At 40.0% G+C, this 6456-nt stretch overlaps 1 long non-coding RNA gene across 1 annotated transcript in view; it reads right to left on the reverse strand.

Annotated features, from left to right (window-relative positions):
- Positions 1-1745: 1745 nt before the first annotated feature.
- LOC108536962 (uncharacterized) overlaps positions 1746-6456 on the reverse strand; it is a 54531-nt gene continuing 49820 nt past the window's right edge. Inside the window, exon 3 of the long non-coding RNA XR_001887676.1 lies at positions 1746-1829. This is a non-coding gene — a long non-coding RNA (uncharacterized LOC108536962). The remainder of the gene's footprint in view (positions 1830-6456) is intronic.

A 6456-nucleotide genomic window follows, 5' to 3' on the forward strand; every position in this document is an offset into this window, starting at 1 on the left:
GTATCTTAATTACAATTTAGCTTTTTAAAACAATGAGATAGCTTTAAATTTCCCCTTTGTTTGAATGAGAAAATGGATCTTGGGTTGCTCTGCTAGAACGCTTGTGGATTGCTGGGTCCTTCCCAAGGGGGCCATGGGCACACCACACTTTCTTTCAATCCTTACATTTGAACGATTGATAGTCTTCAAAACCTTCTTATTAGATGTACGCAATAGAAATTTCTAATGGTCATGACTTCTATCTTTCCTGTCCATCAATTCACTGGTTTTCAATGCTTCCTGAGAGCTGTCTAGGTCTGTATCCCAGATCGTTGCTTAATGACACCTGACAGATACAGTGTTTTCTGAAATCAGCTTAAGACACCAATTGTGGCAACTGGAAGCTCATCACCTGCTACATTGGATCAACTATGGAAGTCAGAGTAGGGGTGGGTGGAGGTCACCTAACCAACCAGTGTAAGTCAACTCACATCTGCTCCAAGCCTCAACTTTGAGAAACAAACACGTTTATAAGAAAGAAAAACGTAGCTATTATTACAGGAGTGAATATGTTGTGCTCTCTTACTGCTGTTGGTGCATTGCCAGTTTCTGTATCTCAACCCTATTCATCATCTTTATGAAAAAACATTCTGAAGATCTATCCTCAGCACTGCTGAGTGCGCAGTCACCCTTTCCTAGCAACCCCCTTCTTACCATCTCTAGCTGCCGTTTGTGTGGGGAATAAAACGAGGGAATCCTGATTATGTACAGTATAAATTGTATTATATTTTTTGTACTTATGTTTTATGTACATAGTTTGTCTCATTCAATTGTATGTGAGAATTGAAATAAATCCTACTGTTGAGGAGACAATTTAGTGGTGTTTTTCTTTGTATCGTCTCCAAGTGTACTGTCTCCCCAGAGGTGCTAAGCAATGGCCACTGCTCAAAGGAGTGAGTTTCGTCAGACTGAAGTGCAGACCACTTCCTGCTGGGGAAGCCTCATAACACTCCTGTTTAATCTTCAGGCCTTTTGAATGGTGGCCAGGACAGGACATGAGGATGTATTAAAGCACGTTTAGAAATATTTCCATGGGCAACAGGAAATATGTGACAAGGAAGGTCAATTAGGCTTTCTGTTTACAAAGCGTTGGTATCAGGTTGAGCTGATGAATGATGCACTGAGTTGTATTATACTTACCCTCTCTCTGACACACGCTATTCCATTCTTCTTTGCATAAAACAAGGTTTTTCTTGAATGAACGGCTGTCAGTTGGCATGAACACAAAGACAAGAAGCTTGACCCAGGAAGACCACCCTGTTTAGTGAAAGCCATATTTGAATGGTCATGATCCCATTAAAAAAGGAAAAAAAAATCATGTGTATATATGTATTTCTATATCTCATATATACACAAATGTATATATAAATGTATATGTGTATAGTTATTTCATATATATTTCTCAGTTGACCAAAAGCCGAAAAGCACACTTAATAGGGGCCAAAATTAATAAAACTATATAAATATATGAACTAGTGAAGCATGTTATAAAGATTAAACTGTTTTAACCCCAAATTACTTATTTTTTTATTAAGCAATGAAAATTAAAATTTTAAAGCATTACATAAATAACCTATGTTTGGCTATGAGTTTAGAAAGTGAATGGAATTAATAGTGTCATACCATAATTTTATTTCTTGCCTTTTTGTTCCTGAACAGTTGTAATCTTGGTAATATATGTTCTGATATTTAGATGGTCTCACAAAATGCTTGTGTATCCAGGTCCTCCTCCTTTCATTCACTCGCTTTAAACAATAAGTTGAAATATGACTTCAAATACTTTTCTCGACCTATTTGAAATATATGATGCAATTTTTCATTTAAAGTATCTCCTCAAGTCCCATTTGGGGAAAAGAGCAGAAAGGATTGAATGTAACTGACTGCACAATTATGGATATTTAGTCTAAGAGGAAATTTCCCTTAAAGTAATATGAAACTATCACTTTTCTGAAATTATTCTTGGTTTATTTTTTATAAAATAGATATGATTTTCTTTCTAAAGTCAAAGAGAAAATGGTGTCAGAGATTGCTTTTATCACATTATTCTGCTTGGTGTACATTTTTCTTGGAAGCATTGCAGCTCCTACCATTCCCTGCAGGCAGACTGAGACCCTGGACTGAAACCATAAGTTCACGTTTGGTTAACATAGATCTGGGTGTTGCAGAGATCTTAAGAGTAGGGCTACTAAAAGCATGATGGAGGAAATGAAGCGCAAATATAATTATGTTTAATATAATTCCTCATATAATACATAGAAACTGTGAGTTTGAAATAAAATGTAATATTTTGAAAATGAGCTTTATCACAGGAAACAGAAAACTGCTAAAATATGATTTTTAATTCTTAATCTAAGTGGCCTTGCCTAAATGGCAGAGGGTTGGCTGTTCCTCACAAGGATGGATTCACAGGCCATGTTTCCTTTGAAAGTAATGCATAGGTAGTGAAGACATCTACATTCTATCTCCTGTCCCCTCACTTTGCTTCCTCTCTCCTGCCTTGGAACACTCTAAGTCACCTCCTGTTTCCTATAGTTGTTGCAGGTTACCTGGTTTCATGATGGTTCTCTTGAGGTCCTGTGCCTCCTGGTGACAAGAACCCACCCTTCCCCAAGAGAAGGATGCTGGTGGCGGCAACATGTTTGGAAATCCCTATCAGGAACATGCATGGGAGATGACAGTGGAGCAGCCTTTTAGAGAGTGGATTCCAGGCAACAGCACAGCTCACAAGGCCTCCTCCACCCAGTGCCACAAAACATATCACCCTCCCTTTGGAGCAATATATTTGCCCTCCTTTCTCCACTTCCTTTCTAGCTGGAAGTTCTAAGAAATTGTGTTTTGTGAAACAATGGAATTTTCTTGATCCCTGAATTTATCTTGAGGTGAAATGATAGTAGTTAAATTCCCTGATTTTACAGAGGGGAGAAGGATGCCTCAAGGACCCAAACAAGTGCAGCCAGGTTCAAACCCAGCTTGGCAAATCCCCACCAAGACTGTTTTCCCTCCAGCCTTGTTCTTGGAAATAATTAAGTAAATTTCAAACTCCAAAATCTTGAACTCTTTCATCTCTGTGAGCTCTTTAGAAAGTGTTTCATGAAAATACACTTTCCAACTCTCTGTGCTCAAAGACGTGTTCTGATTCTGCATTTAGAGTTCTTACCACCCCTATTCTAAAATCTGGAGACAATCGAAAAGTAGATAACCCAGAACAAGACATTCACATGTTTGCAGATAGTTGGAAAGGCTCCAGTATTCCTCCACTGTGCTACTAGGCAGGGATAAAATGAAGGGTGGCATGGTCCATGCCCTTTAAATAGCTATTCTCTTAGCTGAATTGAGTCCTTTACAGAGACAGAAGTTTAAGGAAGTAAATGCATGAGATTGGGAGGACACAGCAAATGCACAATTCCCAAGAGATTATAAATGAAGTTGGGTCGAAGGTCATTTGTTGGCCCCATATTTGATATCAACTTAGAAAATGGAGCAGGAGAAATGCTAGGTGTGGCTTCCCACCTTGGAGCTCTTCCCCACCCACCTTCTTACATCTCATCTTAACCCTCCCCCAAGAGAAAAAAAGAATACATTCTATTTCCTACTATTCTCTTTCCTGAGACTAGAATACTTTATGGGATCCAGGCTTGGTGGGCCTTTCTCAAAAGAAAAGAGGGTGTCTGTGTGGGATGTTGTTCTTTCACAAATATTGGCTGTTATAATTCAACAGCGTAATTCATTGACACATGTTCCATCTATTCTAAATTTGAATAATTGAAATTAGTACATGACGTTTTCAGTAAGTGCATCCCATAAACAGGGAAAATGTTCATCTTCCCTGAAGATAAGTCAAACTGACCATTTTGAGCAACAGTTAGCATGCACACATGGGATAAGCCCATGACAAATGAACACTGTCAGTTACTAATGAGATTTTTATAATAGGGCATACAATTTGGGCTAGCCATTCTCCTCCTTATGTAAGCAGTATTATTGCTTGTACTTGAAACCATAATTCTTTGGAAAAGTTCATTAAATCAGACATTTCACAAAAATTTGGGTAAGTTACAAAGACTTTGCTATGTTTTGCTTGAGCATTAGATATACTCAGGAAGCTCTCATGAAATAAAGATCCTGCCTTATTAAGAGAAATTTCCCTCGATCTAATCTGCATCTTTGAATGGACATGGGAGGATGGAGAAGGAAGTTGGCGCAGGGGCTTAACTTCAAACCCCGAAAGACAGGCTTACGCAAGCCTGAAGATCCAGAAATGATAAATGGCTCAACCATCTGACTTCCTTATCCCCACTGCCTGAAGCTCAGTCTCCTCATCATTCCATAGGGCAGTAACATATAGAAAGAACATGAATGATAATAAAATTGAAAGATATACCATCAATGGTTGATATATAGTAAGTTCCCAATAAATGATGGTGTGGTTGTCATTATTATCACTCAGGGACTCACTTTACCTGTATTCATCTTCTCTCCCTGGGAGCAGTGCAAGCCATTTTCCCTCTTTAGACTCAAAGTTGTAGGTGAACCAATTTTATAAATTAATAAGAATGACTGCAGAAGCCTTTGAGCCTGAGTGAAATATATGTGCCATACAAATGAGGAGAAGGTTCATGGGAGGCCCATGGGTAAATTCATGACTGCAGTTAACAATCAGGGAGGCAAGCAATATTCTCTGGAAGTAATTACCACTAACCAAGATTAGAACCTTCAACTTTTATAATTTAATATGTTACCCATCTATGCCTTGAGAAATTAACCAATAATAATGCATAAATGTGTAAAACATGCCTCATTTCTGAAGACAGGAGAGGTTATTCCTTTATGGGAAAGTGGATTACACTCCTGCCTAATTCTTGCCTGCAGAGCTCTGATTTTGCTTTCTTTCTAAAGCAACCGGCTCAGGTGAGGGAAATAGTTTTGTGTTGTTTTGGGAAACACAGGTCTGAAAAGTGGAATCCAGTAACCTGACAAAAACCTAGGGCTCAAATATTGTGTATGAAAAGCTAATTTGTTGCTTCATGAGGAATCTTTCTGAATGTTTAAATTTTCCTCTGTCACATACTCTTGAGATAAGACTTTGGGTATCAATTCCTAATATTGAGACAATGATCATTGATAAGATGGAAACAATGCAATAAAAGGTCAAAAATGTAGTTGTCTAATGACAGCAAATATCACACATTTAAGCACAACCTTTTAAACATTCAAAAGGTTTGAAATGTGAGGCTTGATGACCAAGAGGACTGTTATTGGCTTTGCAGAACGTGTTAAAGATCATCTGAAAGGGACAAAAGATGCAGAAGCTAAATTTCTGTTTCTGATTATGATGGCAGTCTCTATGTGGGACAGGATGGCCAAGGCCTAAAGAATATACACACCAGAAAGACAAGGATTAGACAAAATAAGTTCTAATATTTTAATAAGCTCTTTGTGGGCAGACACGAGCTCTTTCTCTCTGATTATTATAACATAGGCACCAAAGCCATGCAAGTGAAAAGGAAACAGCCCTGGTGAGGCGACTCCTGGATTGAGACTTAACACAGAGATGGATTGGGAGTAAACACAACAAGAGGGCAGCAAGGAGGGAAAGGCAAAGTGGTCAAAGGATTTATTGGGGAAAGAGGAGACATGAAGAGACAGGTGGAACACAATTTACTAAATAGAATTTGATTGTAATTTGAATTGACTGACAACCAGTTGACTGAACTGGAAATTTCGTTGAATAAATAGCAGAGTCAAGAATGAATTCTCGAGGGCAGAGCAAGATGGCCGAATAGGAACAGCTCCAGTCTCCAGCTCCCAGCGCAAGCGACACAGAAGACAGGTGATTTCTGCATTTTCAACTAAGGTACTGGGTTCATCTCATTAGGGAGTGCCGGACAATCGGTGCTGTTCAGCTGCTGCAGCCCAACCAGCGAGAGCTGAAGCAGGGCGAGGCATCACCTCACCTGGGAAGCACAAGGGGAAGGGAATCCCTTTTCCTAGCCAGGGGAACTGAGACACACAACACCTGGAAAATCGGGTAACTCCAACCCCAATACTGCGTTGTACCAAGGGTCTTAGCAAATGGGTACATCAGGAGATTATATCCCACACCTGGCCGGGAGGGTCCCATGCCTGCCCAGAGAGCCTCCCTTATTGCTAGCACAGCAATCTGCCATCTAACTTCAAGGCAGCAGCGAGGCTGGGGGAGGAGCACCCGCCATTGCTGAGGCTTAAGTAGGTAAACAAAGCCCCTGGGAAGCTCGAACAGGGTGGAGCTCACAGCAGCTCAAGGAGGCCTGCCTGTCTCTGTAGATTCCACCTCTGGGGACAGGGCACAGCTAAACAACAACAACAACAGCAAAGCAGCAGAAACCTCTGCAGACGCAAACGACTCTGACAGCTTTGAAGAGAGCAGTGGATCTCCCA

This window comes from Rhinopithecus bieti, unplaced genomic scaffold, assembly GCF_001698545.2.
Source record: "Rhinopithecus bieti isolate Rb0 unplaced genomic scaffold, ASM169854v2 scaffold_13112, whole genome shotgun sequence".
Classification (NCBI taxonomy): Eukaryota; Metazoa; Chordata; class Mammalia; order Primates; family Cercopithecidae; genus Rhinopithecus; species Rhinopithecus bieti.